The sequence below is a fragment of the Cetorhinus maximus genome, chromosome 31, assembly GCF_964194155.1.
Source record: "Cetorhinus maximus chromosome 31, sCetMax3.hap1.1, whole genome shotgun sequence".
Lineage (NCBI taxonomy): Eukaryota > Metazoa > Chordata > Chondrichthyes > Lamniformes > Cetorhinidae > Cetorhinus > Cetorhinus maximus.
The window spans coordinates 17,213,369-17,233,482 of NC_135909.1; the positions used below are offsets into that span (position 1 = coordinate 17,213,369).

General features: G+C 43.7%; 1 long non-coding RNA gene and 1 other non-coding gene across 2 annotated transcripts in view; both read left to right on the forward strand.

Moving 5' to 3' along the window:
- The window catches only part of LOC144670309 (uncharacterized), a 621,539-nt gene that overhangs the window by 96,271 nt on the left and 505,154 nt on the right, over positions 1-20,114 (forward strand). The window lies entirely within an intron of this gene.
- trnam-cau (transfer RNA methionine (anticodon CAU)) lies at positions 3,023-3,094 on the forward strand. Its single transcript has one exon. It is a non-coding gene; the product is annotated as a tRNA-Met (tRNA).

The window sequence follows — 20,114 nt, forward strand, 5'->3', positions numbered from 1 at the left end:
TATTGGACAGTGAAGAGTGGGAACAGAGCCGGACAGTCAGGATGTGGGGAGTCAGACAAAGAGCAGCTATTGTAGGCACAAGGTGTGAAGACAGGCACGTTTTAAACAGTGGCTGTTTGGTTTCGGTGACAGTTTTATTAGTGGAGATGGCGTCGTAGCAGGAATCTAGAGTTCCAGGTTAATGAACATAAGAACAGAAGGAATAAAGAGCAGGAATAGGCCACTCGGCCCCTCGAATTTGCTCCACCATTCAGTAAGGTCATGGTTGATCTGATTGTAACCTCAACTCCACGTTCCTGCCTCCCCTCGGTAACCTCTCACCCATTTGCTTTCAAGAGTCTACCCCTGCTTTAAAAGTATTCAGAGACTCCGCTTCCACCCTCTTTTGAGGAAGAGAGTTCCAAAGACTCAAGAACCTCAGCAAGAATAAAAAGTCTCCTCATCTCTGTCTTAAATGGACGACCCGTTATTTTTAAACTGTGACCGTGAGTTCTAGATTCTCCTCCAAGAGGAAACATCCTGTCCACATTTGCCGTGTCAAGACACATCAGGACCCCCTTAAGATAATGTTATGGAGGCGCGGGATCAAATCCCACCACCGCTGCCAGTGACATATAATTTTAAAAAATCTTGAAAGTCACATTGATAAAAACCCATCTGGCTCACGCACTCTCCTCCTCCGTTTGAACGAATAGACATTCCTGAGACTTGGGCTCACTGCCGGACTAACTTAGTGCAAACAAAAACAGAAAATGCTGGAATAACTCAGGAGGTCTAACAGCATCTGTGGAGAGAAAGACAGAGTTTACGTTTCATGTCTATATGACTCTTAAACGTTAACTCTGTCTTTCTCTCCATAGATGCGGTTAGACCTGCTGAGTTTTTTCAGCATTTTCTATTTTTCTTTCAGATTTCCAGCATCTGCACTATTTTGCTCTTATCTTACTGTGCTGTTGGTGCTTGTGGAACTGGTGTCTCTGCTCTCTGTGAGTGATACTGTACTTACTGTGTGAGAAGGAGCTGGCTGCACTTCTCCTTTTGTCACGGAATCACTACTTTGATTCTGCTGCTTTCAAATATTTGCCTGTCGGAAGAAAAAGGTATTTATAATAATCCAAAGAGAGAGGAGGTAGCAAATACAAAATAGACCAACGCATTTGTTTCAATTAATAGTCATTGCAAAAAAACAGAAAATTAAAAGCAGCGACACAAGCAGGGTCTGGTCTGAAGGGCAATTCGGGATAGGCAACAGATTCTGGCCTTGTCAGCGACTCCTACATCCCGTGAACAAATAAAAATATAAGTAGATCCTGAGAGTGGGAAGTAGTAATTTGACCTGTGCAGAACTCCCTGCTCTGTCACTCAGTCCCATTCATGGAGCAGTGGATTGTTTATGGATGGCAGGAAATTGTTGTAAAATAATCCAAATCCTTGGTCTGCAGTAGCCGGGTGCTGCAGGACAGTCGTGGAATCAGACACTGACTCTGTTCAGAGTGGAAGAGAGAGAGAGAGAGTGGAAGCAAATCATCCTCTATCCCGAAGGTCTGAATAATAATAAGAATAATGGAGACATTCAGATACAGAATTAACCCCACTTCCCCTGGCAGTAATGGGGTCCGATAGACACAGAATGATTCCAACATTGACATTCAGTAACACTGCCTGAAACAGAATTAATCTCACCCTCACATATAGTACCAGGCATTGACCCATAAGAAGAAATCCTACTCTCACAAACTGTTCCAGAGACAGAGATGCAGAATGAATCCTACACTCACAAACACTATCTGTGATGGACATATACAGAACAAATCTTGCTCACGTCTACTAACAGAGTTCTCAGGATGTATCGCACAATCACATTCACTCCTAGAAGGTAACAGATACAGTCAAGAATTGATGACTTTTTTCCAGTTGTGGCTTAACCAGATTTTAACACAAGAAGAGGGAACATCTGAACACGACATGGAACACGTTAATATAACAGGGAACATCGAGGACCCAGGAAGAAAATATTTTCCCAACAGAAAACATCTTCACTGAGCAACAGAGAACATATTTACAGTATAGGAGCATCTTGAGACAACAGAGAACATGTTTACACAGCTGGCAACACGTCTGCACGACAGGGAGGCACGTTACACAACAGTGAAGATCTCTCAACAGCAGAGTGCACAGTTACACAACAGGGAGCACACTTTACGCAACAGGGGCACAGTCACACAACGGAGAACACAGTTAAAAAACAGAGGACACAGTTACACAGTAGAGGGCGGAGTTACATAACAGAGAGCACAGCTCCACAACAGAGGGCACAGTTAAACAACAGAGGGCACAGTAACACAGCAGACAGCACAGTTACACAACAGATATCACAATTACACAACAGAGAGCACAGATAAACAACAGTGGGCACAGTTTCACAATTGAGGTCGGAGTTACAGAACAGAGAGCACAGTTACACAAGAGAGCACAGTTGCACAACAGAGGGCAGACTTACACAGCAGAGGGCACAGTAACACAGCAGAGAGCACAGTTGCACAACAGAGAACACAGTCTCGCCAACAAAGAGCAAAGTTATTCAACAGAGAGCACAGTTATACAACAGGGTGCACATACACAAAACAGAATGCACAGTTACAAAAAAAGGGCACAGGTCCACAACAGAGATCACCGTTACACAACAGGGTGCACAGAGACACAACAGGGTGCACAGTTACACAGCAGGACTCATTATTACAAACCGGGGACATCTCTGACAAACGGAATGGTTTGGACAAATGATCAGTTTCTCCACCTCAGTGTCTTGCTAATTTGCTCGGCATCGTTCTCTGTCATCTTGTGTATCCTGGCAGCCTCTTGCTGCCTTTTTTTCTGTGTTTTTTTTGTCTTTTTCTGGTGTTGCAAAGTGGAATTGTGCAGCCAAGGTGATCCTCCCAACACATCGCTCAAAAGCACAAAGCAAGTGACTATTTATCTCCCTAATACACAAAGTAACATTCATCCACAGCTGACAATGTGTAGCAGAGTGGCACAGCGGAAGCGTGCTGGGCCCATAACCCAGAGGTCGATGGATCGAAACCATCCTCTGCTATTTATATTCCCACAAATTTATCTAATTTTTCTTTACAGTTTGCAGGTCTTAACATTGGAATCTCACTTTCTGTAAACACTTCAGTTTGCAACAAATATCCCAAATTGTTTTTATTTACACGAGGACACGAGCTGCAATTGCTGCAAACACACACCAGCCGAGACCAGTCCATTTCTCGCAACGAGCTGGCACAGTCTGAATATTCTTCTCTCGTTCACTATCACTCCATCATTACCTGAATAAGAAATTTCTAAGATGGAAAAATATCGTGAAGTTGATATTTATTAGGTGCAGTATGTCCGATCTAAATGACACCCTGCAGTAATTCATCATTTTAATTTGGACAACAGCTTCCTTCACTGCGACATGTACCATCGAGGACGAGAGAATCATCATAGTGAAGACAGCATCATGTCAAAGGCAGTTAATCAATATTAGGGCAGATATCACAGTTCCTGCTTAATTACTGGTTTAAAACGTGGAATTCAGTTCCAAATTCACCATGAAATTTCCTTCCTTGGGCCTTGCGTCAGACACCTATTATACTGAAATCACCTTTGAGTGCCTCTGATTGTTTCCTTTAGCCGTTTAGTAGCTGTTCACATTTTAATCTGTTCAGCTTCCTGCTCATTCTGCCCTTACCGACCTTACTTAAGGTGAAAATTGTTACATTTCTGTGACCATTCCCTGCCTCTAACATATTGTGGTCACTCGTTGCCAGATGCTCATTTACTTTCAGAATATTAACTCTCTCTCGTTAGTTATTAATAAATCTAATATAATTTTTTTCTCTTGTGGTTTCCAAATCTGGGTGGATGGCAGGAGAGGTTAAAAGACAAAAGAGTTGATGGTGCAAGGTTAAGGTACATGTTCAAGTAACAAAACCAAAGATGTGTCTAAAGGAGGTGTGAATGATGGGATGATGAACAGCTGCCATCCAAAAGCATAAACAAGATAAAAATGTGAATATCCAATGGAAAAGATACATAATGGGGATTGAGTTTACATTCTCAACTTGTTGGACTCAATGTTGAGACTGGAAGGTTTTAACGTGCTCAATTTAAAGATGAGACACGGTTCCTCAAGTTTACACTGAGATTCATTAGAACACTGCAGGATACCAAGGACAGAAACGTCAGTGTAAGAACAAGATGTAAAATTAAAATCACAGGAGATCGTAAACTCAGTGTCGTATTTGCTGACCGAGCAGATGTTCATCAAAGCAATCACTGAAACTGTCTAACATCGATCAGACCACCATTGTGAACAGTGAATACAGGGTGCCAAATTGAAGAAAGTACACATAAATCACTGTTTCAGCTGGAATGAGTGTTTTGGCAAGGACAGGTAATATTCCATACCAACACTGCTAATTTTTTCTCAACTGGTTATCTCTCCTATCTGTGATTGACAGGGCCCTCAAGCATTTCTGTTCCATTTCGCGAGCTCTGCTCTCACCAATTTGCTCTCTCCCAGAACGCTTTTAGGCTTCCTTTGTCCTCACCCTCCTCCCCAACATCTTCCACATTGAATGGATCATCCCTTGTCATGTCTTTGTCAGGCAGCGAGTTGTTGTGGTCTTGAATGCTCTGCCGAAAATGGTGGTGCATGCCGATTAAAAATAAACTTTCAAGAGTAAACACAGGAGGGACAATGTTTTAAGGCTATTGTAAAGGAGAATGGGAGTGGGGCTGATTTTCTTTAAAAGAGCTTGCACAGAAACTATTAACACAAAAGCTTCCTCCCGCGTTAGAGTTTATAATGAAATGGCCGATAACGCTTCCCAGAATGCTCTGGGAGATATTAAACGGCCTATCTCTCCCAGAAGGACCGCAGTGCGCAGGCGCAAACATGTCTGTCACCGGAAATCCTGTCTACGCCGAGCATGAGCCGTTCAGCTCGAGCGTGGTTGAGCGGAGCGTCACCAACACCGAGTCTCAGCGGCTCTCAGAGCCCGAATTAGAGCCGCTGGGTCCCCTGCTCTTCCTGATATATATTGTTGACCTACTGCTTGGTGTATGGGGCACCATTTCAAAATTTGCGGATGACATGAAACTTGGAGGTATTGTGAACTGTGAGGAGGATAGTGTTAAACTTCAAAAGGACAGAAGCATATTGGTGAAATGGGCCGATAAGTTCGACCTCAGAATGACCCGGGGCCGGCCCTGGGGAGCATGCACACTCTCAATGCCGGGGAAGTCAGTGTATTAAATAGAGCGGTTTCTGGGATGCAGGGAATTGTGGGAACTGCAGTCACCATGGGCAGATGTTAGTAAGTGTTTTATTGCAGGTTGATTGTCAGTGACCCGAAATATGAACTCCTTTTCTTTCTCCACAGATGCTGTCTGATGTGCTGTGTTTTTCTAGCATTTTCTCTCTTTATTTCAGGTTGCCACTATCCACATGATGTTTTCAGTGAATTATTGCAGGTGTTGCTCACAAAACCAAGGTCAGAAACACAAACTGACAAATGAAGAATGCTTTTGAATCAGAATGGATGTTGCACGTGGAAGCCGTTCCTCGCTTACTTTGAAGGTATGTTCTTGTTGGCTGATTTAGAACTGGAGAGTAGAGAGAGAAGGTGATGGGTTTAACCGCGAGCACTTTTGAGAACAGTAGGGCCCAAGCATTTCTGACATAAGGTCATTAACTGTTTCCTGTACAGTAACAGAGACGGACAGGGAGTTGATTTCACATTCACATGTAATAGCAGAGAGTCACCGACAGTGTTAATTCCACCCACACTCATATTGTAAGAGATATTGACGGAGAGTTAATTCATCTTATCATAGAATGATTACAGCACAGAAGGAGGCCATTCTGCCCATTATGTCTATGCTGGCCTTCTGAAGGAGCAAATCACCTCATGCCACTTCACTGCCTTTTCTACATAGCCCTGCACATTTTTCCTTTTTGGATAATAATCCAATTCTCTGTTGAATTCCTTGATTGAACCGGCCTCTACTACATTCTCAGGCACTTCTCTGATCCACATACTGCATGACAAGATTTTTCCTCATGCTGCCATTGCTTATTTTGCCAATTAGCTTAAATCTGCGTCCATTGGTCCTCTACATTTCCATCAATGGGAATAGAAGTCTCCCTGTCTGCTTTGCCACACTCGTAACAACAAAGAATGACAGAAAATTAATTCCACATACATACAGTAATGCATATCAAACTCACTTACAGTGATAGACTCTAACAGAGAGTTAATTTCACACTCAGATCCGGTAACAGACATTGACAGGAAGGCAATTCCACAATCACACACAGCACCCAAGACTGTTAGAAATTAATTTCACACTCACTCACAGTAACTGAGACTGGCAGAGAGTGAATACCACACTCACAGCATAATTGAGGCTGACAGGTACAGAATTAATTCCGCATTCACGTACAGCAACAGAGGTTGACATGTAAGGTACGAATTCCACACCCACAGACAGTACCAGAGACAAAATGATAGAGATTCAATTCTTCACTCACATGACAGAGACTCAGAGTTAATATCGTACTTATATACAGTAACATAGATTGACAGATGATGAGTGTGGAATTTACTTTTTTGAAGTAGCAGAGCCTGAAAAGGAGTTATTTCTATGGCCTGATACAGTAACCGAGACTGACAGATACAGAATCAATTCCATGTTCTGATACAGTGACAGAAACTGACAGAGTTAATTCTATATTCACCTACAATAACAGATTATCATCCAAAGAGTGAATTTCACACTCATGTACAGTAACTGACATGATTGTGTAAAAAGCTAAATCCGCACTTGCACACATGACAGAGATTGAAAGTTAAGGTTAACAATATAGGAAGGATCTGAATGCATTGGAGAGAGTGCAGAAGAGGTTTATGAGAATGGTTCCAGGGATGAGACACGTCAGTTATGAGGAAAGATTGGAGAAGTTTGGTCTGCATTCCTTGGAGAGGAGAAGGCTAAGAGGAGACTTGATAAAAGCTTTCAAAGTCATGAGGTTTGTGGACAGAGTAGATATAGAGATACTGTTCTCGCTTGTAAACGGATCGAGAACCAGAGGGCATGGTTTTAAAGTGTTTTACAAAAGAAGCAGCGAGCCATTAGGTTTTGGAATGCACTGCCTGGAATTGTGGTGGAGGCAGGTTCAACTGAGTCATTCAAGAGGGCATTGAATGATTATTTGAATAGAAACAATGGGCAGGGTTATGGCGCAAAGGCAGGAGATTGGCACTAAGTTAAAATGCTCAGAGAGCCGGTGCAGGCACGATGGGTCAAATGGCCTCTTCTATAGCGTAACGATTCTGTGAATTCACACTCACAATAACAGAGACTGACTGATAGAGAGTTAATTCCACACACTCAGTAACAGAGGCTAACAGATTGTTTGTTTATTCCTCAATCATACACTTTAACACAGACAGACTAATATGACTAATTTCTCTCAGTCTCTGTTGTTGTAAGTTAATCCCTCACTGAAATATTAATGGAAATTGGCAGGTTCTTAACTGGACTCCCAGATGTCATAACAAAGACTGGAAAAGAGAATTCCACACTCACAGTAACTGAGACTGACCGATAGAGAGGTAATTCCACATTCACATACAGTAACAGAGACTGACGTGTTAATTCCATATTCTCAGACAGCTATAGACTGACAAAGATTGAATTCCACACTCATATACAGTTTCATAGGCAGTTCGAGAGTTAGTTCCACTCTCATAACCGTAAAAGAGACTGACAGAGATTTAAATTACACATTCACATTCAGTGAGTGATGGACAGAGAATCAATTCCACACTCACACGCAGATCAGACTGAATTAATTCCACACTGAAATACAGCCAAAGAGACTGACAGACAGAGGGTTAATTCCACACTGACAAATTAAAAATATAAGAAAGAGAAACAGGAGGCCATTCAGCCCATCAGGCCAGCTTTACCATTCCAGAAGACCATAGCTGATCTGATTGTGGCCTCAAACCCATTTTCCCACCTGCCCTATAACCCTTGACTCTCCTGTAGATGAAAAATTCTGTCTAACTCGGCATGAATATATGTAATGACCCAGCCTCCACTGCTCTCTGAGGTGGAGAATTACAAAGATTAAGGACGTTCTGAGAGAAGAAATTCCTTCTCATCTTTGTCTTAAAAGGGAGATGTTTATTTTTAAACTGTGGCCCCTGGTTCTAGTTTCTCCACAAATGGAAACACTCCTCTCAACATCTACCCTGTCAAACCCCCTCAGAATCTTATTTGTTTGAATGAGATCACCTCTCATTCTTCGAAACTCCTATGTGGTTCAGCCCAACCTGCTTAAACATTCCTCATAAGACAATTCCTTCATCTCTGGAATCAGTTTAGTCAAACTTCTCTGCCCCCTATGCAATTATATCCCCCTTTAAATAAAGAGACTACGACATAACACAGTACTCTCGGTGTAGTCTCACCAATGCTGTGTAGCTGTAGCAAGACTTCCCCACTTTGATACTCCCCCCCCCCCCCCCCGCCCCGGGAATAAAGGCCAACATTCCATTTCCCTTCCTAATTACTCGCTGCAGCTGCACATTAACTTCTTGTGATTCATGTACAAGGAGATCTTGATCCCTCTGTACTGCAACATTCTGCAGTCTCTCTCCACAGTATCGAAGGAGGCCATTCAGCCTATCGAGTCTGCACTGGCTCTCTGAAAGAGCTTTCTACCCAGTCCCACTCTCCTCCCTTGTCCCCGTAACCTTGCACATTCTTTCCTTTCAGGTAGCAGTCCAATTCCCTTTTGAATATCTCAAATAAACCTGCCTCCACCACCCTTTGAGGAAGTTTGTTCCAGACTCCAGCCACCCTCTAGGTGAAAAAAGTTTACATTTTAAGTTAAACGTCATGAGTCTATCTCACATCACATTTACTCCTTTTGCCAATTATTTTGAGTCTGTGCCTTCTGGTTCTTAATGTTTTATTGAGTGAGAACAATTTCTCATTATTTACTCTGTCCATACCCCTCAAGATCTTGAATACATCTATTAAGTCTCCTTTCAGCCTTCTTTTCTCCAGGGAAAACAGTCCCGACCTCTCCAATCTATCCTCGTAGCTACAGTTCTTTATCTTGGAATCATTCTCGTGAATCTCCTCTGTACTCTCTCCAATGCCTTCACATCCTTCTTTAAGTATGCCACCCAGAACTGGACCCAGTACTCCAAATGAAGCCTAAAAAGCGACCTATACAAGTTCAACATGACCTCCTTACTCTTCACAGTGATGGAATCTTGTACTCAGTGCCCCTGTTAATAAAGCCTAACATTCTATATGCTTTATTACCTGCTCCCTCAACATGCTCCACCATCTTCAATGACCTATGTACATATACAATTCGGTCCCTCTGTTCCTGCACCTCCTTTAGAGGCTCTGCCTTTATTTGATACAGACTCACTATATTTTTCCTACTGAAATTAATCACCTGACACTTCTCTGCATTGAACTTCAGCTGCCACTTGCCTGCCCAATCCAGCAACATGTCTATGTCCTTTTGAAGTTCAAGACTATCCCATTCACAGTTTACAATGTTTCCAATCTTCCGATCATCTGCAAATTTTGAGATTTCTTATCTCCCTGCACACCACAGTCTAGGCCATTAATATATATATCATTTGAATAATGTTTTGTTTTTCTATTCTTCCCATCAAATTTTCCCACATTGTATTCCATCTGCCAAATGTTTGCCCACTGATTTAACCTTTCTATATCCTCTTGCAGACACTTTCTGTACCCCTCACAACCTGCTTTCCCACCAATCTCTGTATTGTCTGAAAATGTGGTGATGCTCTCTCCATTCATCTGAGTGATTAATATAAATTGTAAATAGCTGAGAACCCAGCACTGATTCCTGTGACACTCTACTGGTTACAGTTTGCTAACTTGAAAGTGTACCCACTTCCATAGGATAACAGAGATTGACGGACGGAGAGTTAATGACACTCACATTATTATAGATTGACAGAGAGCAAATTCCACACTCAGCCAGTAACAGAGATTCACAGTGTGTTAATGCCACACTAAAAGTATTGGAGACTAAAGGATAGAGAATTAATTCACACTCACATAAAGTAACAGAGACTGTCAAAGAGAGAGTTAATTCTATATTCAATTACTCTCAACGAATGAAAGAAATGCTGCACTCACATACAGTTAATTCTGTTAATACAGTTAACTGCTGACAGTTAATTCCACTCTCACATGCAATAACAGAGATGAACAGAGAATTAATGCCCCACTTACATACAGTAATGTAGAATACCAGATACAGAATTAATTCTGCCCTCTCACACTAACGAAGCTGGACAGAGAGGTAATTCCACACTGAAACTCAGGAACAAATACTGACAGATGAGAGTTAATTGTGCACTCACACACAGTAATGGAGATGAGGGAGAGTTACTTCCACATTGGCATACAGCAATAGAGGCTGACAGATACTGAATTAATTCCACACTCTTACAGACTAATGTTTAATGATAGGTAGAAAGTTATCATAATTCTGCCCTGAAACATAGCAACAGAGACTGACGGATAGAGAGTTAATTGTGCAGATTGACTGATATTGGGGATTAATTAATTCCACATTCACATAACGTAACAGAGATGGTCAGAGAGAGAGTTAATTCCACACTCTCATTCAATAGCAGTGACCTGGTTCACACTTGAAGAATTCATCTGACATGCATCATACGGCCTCTTCATTATTTCATCATATTTTCTATCTTCCTCATTATCCAAGGAGCCCTGGCTTTGGTTCCCCTCCCTTTCCCCCTATTGGAAAGTACCTAGTCTGTACCTGAAACATCTCCTCCTGAAAGATCACCCATTGTTCTGTTACAGTTTTTCCTGTCAGTCTCTAGTTCCATTTCACCCTGGCTAAATCCCCTCTCCTCCCATTGAAGTTCGCTCCCTTCCAATCACTCTTACCCAAGGGTTCACCCACAGACACTTGGTTCACGTGGCCAACCTTGGCCCACCTCATTCCCCAGCACCAGATCCAGCAATGCCTCCTTCCTAACTGGACTGAGAACATTCTGGTCGAGGAAGTTCTCCTAAACACATTTCAGAAATCCCCAGACATCACCACTCTATAGTTCTTATACATCTCTGTGATTTCCCTGCGTATTTGCTTCTCTATCTCACCACACCTCCATTTTTTTCCTTCTCTCTCTTTTCTGAGCACTTTGTAGCCTTGAATATGAACCTGATCCTCACCATTTTTAAACCACGTTTTCATCATTGCCCCCACATCATTTTCCCACATGGCTCTTTGTGCTTCTAGCTCACCAGATTTATTCACCAGACTTTGTGCGATCACGCACATACATTGTAAACCTGTCCTTGTATTCCTCTTAGATTCCTTCTTCATTTACACCTATCTTATATGGTTCTACTTCCTTCTCTAGTTATTGCTCTTTTCTACTTCTTTATAGTGGTGCCCACCCCCTGCCAGTTCAGTTCAAACCCTCCCCAACCTCACAAGTGACCCTCCTCACGAGGACATTGGTCCCAGCCTTGTCATGGTGCAACCTGTTCCTTTGGAATAGGTGTTTCCTGTCCCAGATCTGGTCCCAATGTCCCAAGAATCTGAAGCTCCCCCCCCACCTCCTGCACTGGCCTCAAGCCATGTATTGATGCTCCCTATTTATTTCTACTCTAGTTATCACGTGGCACTGGCAGTAATCCTGAGATTACCCCCTTCGAGTGCTACATTTTAACTCCCTCCCCAGCTGCTGAAATTCTGACTGAGGTACCTCAATACCTGACCCCCCTGTATTATTGACACTGACGTGTACAACAACCTCTGGCTCACTCCCTTCCCCCTGCAGAATAATCTGCACCCTCTCCGTGATGTCCTTTACTCTGGCACCAAGGAGCGAACACATCATGCGGGACTCACAATGATGGTTACAGAAATGTCTGTCTGTCCCCCTGACTATGGAATCTCCTATAATGACTGCATTTCTACTCTTTGCTGTTCACTCCTGTGCAGTTTCTTGCCCATTGATGCCATGGTCTGGACTGCACTCCTTCAGGGTGTCACCATTCCCAGCAGTCTCCAATGCTGAGTACCAGTTTGACAGTGAGAACTGTGACTACGGGAGAGTGAGGTTAAAACAGAGAGACTTCGGGAGAGAGAGCTTAACACAGACAGACTTTGGGAGGGAGAGGTTAAAACAGTGAGGATTCGGGACAGAGGTTAAAACAGTGAGGATTCGGGACAGAGGTTAAAACAGTGAGGATTCGGGACAGAGGTTAAAACAGTGAGGATTCGGGACAGAGGTTAAAACAGTGAGGATTTGGGACAGAGGTTAAAACAGCGAGGATTCGGGACAGAGAGGTTAAAATGGCAAACTTTGGGACAGAGAGGTTAAAACACAGACCCTTCCGGAGGGAGAGGTTAAACAAGCAAGACTTCGGGAGAGAGAGGGTGAAAGCAGCGAGATTCAAGTGGGATTAAGGGTAAAATAAAAGCAAGAATCCATATTCTGTTTAGTTAAGTTATGCCTGGGGAGCTCAGTGCTGTGATTTGCACATCCTGTGCTATGTGGGAAATCCTAGACTCTCCCGGTGGTCTGGATGACCATGTGTGCAGGAGGTGCCTCCGACTGGAGGAACTCGAGCTCCTGGTTTTGCAGCTTGAGCGGCAGATGGGGGCATTACGGTGCATCCATGAGGCTCAGAGGCTCGTGAATAGCACGTTTCAGGACGTGGTCACCCTGCAGCTGAAGGAGGTGCAGGCAGAGAGGGAATGGGTGACCACCAGACAGAAGAAGGGGACCAGGCAGGTAGTGAGGGAATCCCCGAGTGCACCACACTTGCAAACTGTTTTTCGGTCATGGAAAACGGTGAGAGTGGCGGTTCCTCTGAGGAGGCCAACCAGAGCCAAGGCCATGGCACTGTGGGTGGCCCATCTGCTCAGTGGGGGAGGACAGAGGCAATAGTGGGAAGGGATTCATTAGTGAGGGGAGTAAACAGGCGCTTCTGTGGCAATAGGCGTAACTCCTGGTTGGTATGTTGCATCCCAGGTAACAGGGTTAAGGATGTCACGGAACAGCTGCAGGGCATTCTGAAGGGGGAGGGTTAACAGCCAGAGGTCGTGGTCCATGTTGGGACCAATAACATAGGAAGAAAGAGAAATGAGGGCCTGCAAGCAGACTTTAGGGAATTAGGTAGGAAATTGAAAAGCAAGACTTCAAAGGTGGTAATCTGCAGATTACTCCCGGTGCCACACAGGAGTGAGTATAGGAGCAGAAGGATAGAGCAGATGAATGTGTGGCTGGAGAGATGGTGCAGGTGGGAGGGCTTTAGATTCCTGGGGCATTGGGACTGTTTCTGGGGTAGTTGGGACCTGTACAAGTTGGACAGGTTACATCTGAACAGGAGCGGGAGCAGCATCCTCACGGGGAGGTTTGCTAATGCTGTTGGGGTGGATTAAACTAAATTGTCAGGGGGTGGGATCCTGAAAAGTGGTTCAGAGGGGAGAGAAGCTGAAATGGAATTAGAAGTTAAAACACTAGTAAGTGAGTCTGGAAGGCAGAGGAAACATAGGCTGGTTAAGAAAGATGTGAGTTTAGCAAGGCTAAGTGGAATGCATTTTCATGCATGGAACCTGAGGAATAAGACAGACGAGCTGAGGGCACAAATTGGCATGTGAGAGTATGATATAGCTATGACCGAGACTGAGCTAAAAGATGTGCAGGATTGGCAGCTCAACATTCCTGGTTATAGGGTAATCAGACATGATAGGGGGGTGCGGGTGAATAGAAGAGGAAGGAGGTAGCAATATTGATCAAGGAATCAATTATAGCAGTGAGGAGGGATCAAATGAAGCCATATGGGTAGAAGTAAAAAACACAGAAAGGGCAAACAAGCTGTTGGGTGAGATAGGGAGAGTTAGAGGATTAAATATGTAATCAAATTTCAGAGATGTGTAAGAATAATAAGGCAGCAATAGTCGGGGATTTTAACTACCCAAATATAACTGGGATATTTTCAATATGCAAGGTAGGGAGGGAGCAAAATTCTTATGTTGCATCCAGGAGAACATTTTTAGCCATTGCATAGAAAGCCCAACAAGGGAGCAGGCAGTTCTGGACCTAATAGTTGGAATGCGCCAGGGCTGGTGGAAGGCACATCAGTAGGGGAACATTTTGGAGATAGTGACCATAACTCAGTTAGATTCAGGATAGTTATGGAAAAGGATAAGGTTGGGCCGAGAATTAAAGTTGTAAACTGGGGAAGGGCTAATTTTACGAAGATGAGATACGATTTGGCCCAAGTGGACTGGGAGCAGCTACTTGCAGATAAAACTGTGTCAGAGCAGTGGGAGGCATTCAAGGAGGAAATAGCGAGAGTACAGGGCAAGTATGTTCCTGTAAAGACAAAGAGGGGGACCAAGTCCAGAGGACCCTGGATGTTAAGGGACATAAATGTTAGGATTAAGGAAAAAAGAGAAGGTTATGACAGATACCGAGGGCTCAATACGGCTGAGTCCTAGAGGAGTATAAAAAGTTCATGGGGAACTTAATAAGGAAATTAGGAAAGCTAAGAAAGTGCATGAGAAAAATTGGTGGGTAGAATGAAGGAAAACCCAAAGGGTTTTTTTAAAAACATAAACAGTAAGAGAATAAGTAGGGAAAGAATAGGCCCAATTAGGGACCATAGAGGTGACCTGTGTGTGGACCCAGAAGACGTGGGTACAGTCCTCAAAGAGTACTTTGCATCGATCTTCACAATGGAAAAGGACAACGCAGATAAAGACATCAGGGTGAAGGACTGTGAAATATTGGAGGAAATTAGCATGGAGAGAGAGGAGGTACTCGAGAGTTTAATGGCCTTAAAAATGGATAATCAGCATGCCCAGATGAGATGTATACCAGGCTGTGGAAGGAGGTGAGGGAAGCGATGTCAGGGGCCTTGTCAGTTATTTTCAAATCTGCCCTGGCCACAGGAGAGGTGCCAGAGGACTGGGGGATTGGTAACGTTGTCCCATTATTTAAAAAGGGAGGAAGGGATAGATCAGGAAATTACATGCCTGTCAGTCTAACCTCGGTGGTGGGGAAGTCCTGAGAAAGAACTCTGAGGGACAGAATATATCTGCACTTAGAGAGACTCGGATTAATCAGGGATAGTCAGCATGGATTTGTTAAGGGAAGGTCGTGTTTGATTGAATTTTTTGAGGAGGTAACCAGGAGTGTTGATGAGGATTATGCATTTGATGTGGTCTACATGGACTTTAGCTAGGCTTTTTTTTAAGGTCCCTCGTGGCAGAATGGCCAAGAGGATAAGTGCCCATGGGATCCATGGCAGAGTGGCACATTGGATCCAAAACTGGCTGAGAGGCAGGAAGCAGAGGGTGATGGTAGAGGGATGTTTCTGTGACTGGAAGTTTGTTTCCAGTGGGGTTCCGCAGGACTCAGTGCTGGGGCCCTTTCTGTTTGTGGTGTACTTAAATGATTTGAACTTAAATGTAGTGGGTACAATCAAGAAGTTAGCTGATGACACGAAAATTGGCCCCGAGGTAAATAGTGAGGAGGATAGCCATAATCTGCAGGAGGATATCAATGGACTGGTCAGGTGGACAGAGCAGTGCCAAATGGAATTCAACCTGAAAAAGTGTGAGGGAATGCACTTGGGGAGGGCTAACAAGGCAAGGGATGACACTGAACTGTTGGACCTTGGAAAGTACTGAAGATGAGAGGAACCTTAGTGTGCAAATCCACAGATCCCTGAAGGTCACAGTGCAGGGTATTTATTACCCATTCCTAATTGCTCTTGTTCACAGGGCATTTCAGAGTCACCCACATTGCTGTGGGTCTGGACCAGGTAAGGATGGCAGGTTTCCTTCCCTAAAGGGCATTAGTGAACCAGATGGGTTTTTACGACGATCGACAATGGTTTCATGGTCATCATTAGACTTGCCCTGATGGGATTCGAACCCGGGACCCCAAAGCATTACCACTGCGCCACTGCCTACATGCCATTATTAGCTGAGGCATAGAATACAAGAGGTTATGCTGGAACTGTATAAAACACTGTTTCGGCCTCAACTGCATGCAGTTCTGGTCACCACGTTATAGGAAGGGTGTCATTGCACTGGAGAGGGTCAGAGGAGATTTACCAGGATGCTGCCTGGGCTGGAGGGTCTGATCTATGAGGAAAGATTGGATCGGCTGAGGTTGTTTTCCTTCGAGCAGCAAAAGCTGAGAGGGGACCTGATAGAGGTAAATAAGATTATGAGGGGCATAGATAGGGTCGGTAGGTAGGCCCTTTTTCCATTAGTAGAGGGGTCAATAACCAGGTGGCATAGATTTAAGGTAAGAGGTAGAAGGCTAAGAGGGGAGTTGAGAATATTTTTCACCCAGAGGGTGATGGGAGTCTGGAACTCACTGCCTGAAAGGTGGTTGAGTCAGAAACTCTCATAAATTTAAGAAGTATTTAGATATTCACTTGCGTTGTCGTAGCCTCTAGGGATATGGGCCAAGTGCTGGAAAATGAAATTAGTGTCGTCGGATCTTTGTTTACCCGCGCTTACACGATAGGCCGACTGGTGTCCTTCTGTGCTGTAAACGTCTCTGAGTCAATGAGTGGCACAGACCCCAAAGTCTCCTGCATTTCCTGCCTCTTCCTACTCTTGCGATGGCCGCCCATCTACTACCCTGAACACACTCCCTTTGGGGTGTTTACCACCTGGAGCGTACGATCCAGGAAACTCTCATCCTCCCCGATGCTCCTCAGTGACTCCAGCTGCCCCTCAACTTCGGAAATTCTGAGTTCGAACTCGAGCAGCTGCAGGGACTTCCTACACATGTGGCCCCCAAGGCCTGATGTTCCCAAATGGGTCAGGAACTGCAAGCAACAGGTCTCAGCTGCCCATCCGTGATCGAAAACAAACCTCTATTCCTTCTTATAGAATCGAATGGGTACCTTGTTTAAACTCTAAAATGTATTTAATATCTCTAGAACTGCTCTGCACTAATACTCTTATTACACTTACACTGACTGTCACACTTACCCTGATTGAAATGTTTAATTTTCCAGCTCCTAGTTTTAATCAAAGCCTAATTTAGAGAAATCTGCAGAAACCAACCAGCTCCCTTCTTTCCCCTGATATCATGCTTTGACTATTTATTATAAACATGGCCGGTTTGCTCCAACCCCCCCCCTCACAGCTCTTTATCCCCCCCCACCGCTCTCACTCTTCTCTCCTCTCTCTCACTGCTGCTCTCGGGCTGCTCTGCCGCTGCTCTTTATCCACCCTCCAGTCTCACTCAGCTCTCACTCTCACTCACCCTCAGCTCCTCCACAGTCCCAAGTTTCTGACTGTTTAGGAAATTCTTTGATCTTTCTTTATTCCAAGATGGGTGACCTCACACTTCCCCATATTGAACAGCATCAGCCACAGTTTTGTTCACACTGAATCTGTCAATGATCCTTTGAAACTTGCTGCTCCCACCTACACTACTAACCATGTCACCTAACCTAGTGCCATCAGCAAACTTGGATATTGTCTGGAATTTATTCAACTTTAAAAGAGCTCTGAGAATGGGAATAGAACAGCCGCCTGACGTGAGAGAGCATTGGTTCTGTCTAAATCCCTCCACTCTGAAAACAACCGCTCACCTCTACATTATCCTTTCTGCCCCTTATTCAATTTTATATCCATGCTGCCACTGCCCATTTAATCCCACCTGCTTGAATTTTACTAACAAGTCTGTTATATGGAACTTTTTCAAACACCTTTGGAAGTCCAGGCTCACATCATCAAACTCACTCCCCTGGTCAATGTTCTCTGAAACTTCATCAAACACCATTAAGTACTTCAGTCATGATTTTCTGTTCACCAATCTGTACTGCTTGACATTTATCAACCCATGTTCTACGAAGTGACAATGAATTTTATACTGGATTATTGTCTCTAAACATTTCCCCATCACCAGCATTAGACTAACTGGTGTTTTCTGCGTTTATTTCTCTCTGTTTTAAACACAGATGTAACATTAACAACTTCAGTTCTCTGGCTTCACTCCCATATCCAAGGGAAAATGAAAAGATTGTGGGTTAAATCTCCACTATTTCCACCCTTCCCTCAGTAATCCAGGATGTATGGCATCCGGATCGGGTGACTTTTCTGCTGTGAGCGCTGCCAACCTTTTAATTGCCTCTTCTTTATCTATTTTCATCCTATCCAGTTTCTCCACCAGCTCCTCCTTCACTGTGACATTCGCAGCATCCACTTGTTTTGTGCTGACAGATGTAATGTTCTCATTTAGTACCTCAGCCCTATGTGTCCACAGGATCTCCTAACCAGCCACCCTTTCAGTGACTCTCTGTTTTTGGTAAAAGTCTGCGTAGTTTTCTCTTGTGTTACCTTCTAATCCTTCCTCATGCACTCACTCTCTCCTGATCCAATTTTCTTTTTATCAGTTCTGTGCTGTACTTCATTTATTGTACTTGTTTCTCTAATGTTTTATGAATCTGGCATTTATCATTAGCCTGCTTTGGAGTTTTTACAGAGCATAGGATGCACCGAATCTCCACTCTCAATAAATCCATGTTTTCAAGTCTTCACTCTGCAATTCACTCTCTCTGTGTTTGAACTCACAGGTCACTCAATTTCTTGTTTGCAATCTAATTGTACCACTTTCTTTATCACAAGGTAACTTATTTGTTCTGCAATGATGTATCTATTCCACTAAGTTCAATAAATCCTGTTCTTAAAAGAATGCTTTATCCGGACAATATTTTGAATAATCTGCTGATTCCCAGATTGTTGGTCTCGGGATCTGAGCTTGGTTTTGGATCATGAACTCAGTTCCTATTGCCCACACCTCTCCTCAAAATGTTCCTGCAATGTTTTTGTCCTCTCTAACTCTTTGCCTCCTGACCTCCCCTCAATCACTGCTGAATTCCAGAAATTAAAACACACAACAGCCCCTTCATATAAACCACTTCGAAATGAAGTCCTTCTTCCCCATTTAACGAGCAATTCGATCGAAGGTTCAGAGATGTTAAAACAATCGTGTCAGAGAGAGGAACTATTTCCGATGTTTGGGGATCCAGGAATTGAATGGGGGGTCGGGCGTGGGATGGTGGGTGGGTGACTGGGGGGTGGGGGAGGTGGAGGGGTAGATGGCGGCAGTGGGAGCAGTCAAAAATGCTGAGCTTTCCGGAGGTGAAATTCGAAAACAGTGGAATTCCCCAAGGGTCGGCATCCGAACTATTACTTTTCTTGTTATATACATGACCTGGCCCTGGATATAGGGGACACAGCTGGCAAATTTGCAATGATGCAAAACTTGGCGACATATTAAATAGAGAGCAGTATAAAGCAGCCTTCAGCAGGACATAAACATGATGACACAGGCAAACAGTTTGAATTTTTAAAAAAATTTTGATAATTGTGAAGTGAACTTTTGGAGAAACACACGGAGATGTTGAGGATGGTCGTGTAAGTCCATTAGATGGATAAGCAAGTGTGTTGGATGTTTAACTTCATAAGTAGAGACATAGAATACAATACACGGAAACGCCTTCAAGAACAAACCTAATAGAAGTATGTACAATAATGAGGGGCTATGAATTAGCAAACAGCGAAACCATCCCTTGAGCAAGTGGCTCGATTGCCAGAATCGTTGGTTGAAAATAATTGGCCAAAGAAGCAGAGGGTAAATGAGGAGAAATGTCTTCGGACAGAGGGTTGTTAAGATCTGGAATGTGCTCTCTGAAAGGCTGGTGCGATGAGATTCTGTAGGAACTTTCAAAAGGCAATTGGATCTGGACTTGGAGATTCCAATTTACAGGGTGATGGGGAACAGCTGGATTCTGGGACCAGATTGACCGCGCTATCAAAGTCCGACACAGGCTCGATGGGCAGAGAGGCCTCCTGAGCTGTACGGTTCATTATAACCCCAATTTCCCCAATTAGAGTTGAAACAGCACAGAATGAGGGCACTCGACTCCATATGGGGAACAGTAAAGATTTAAAAAGATGCATC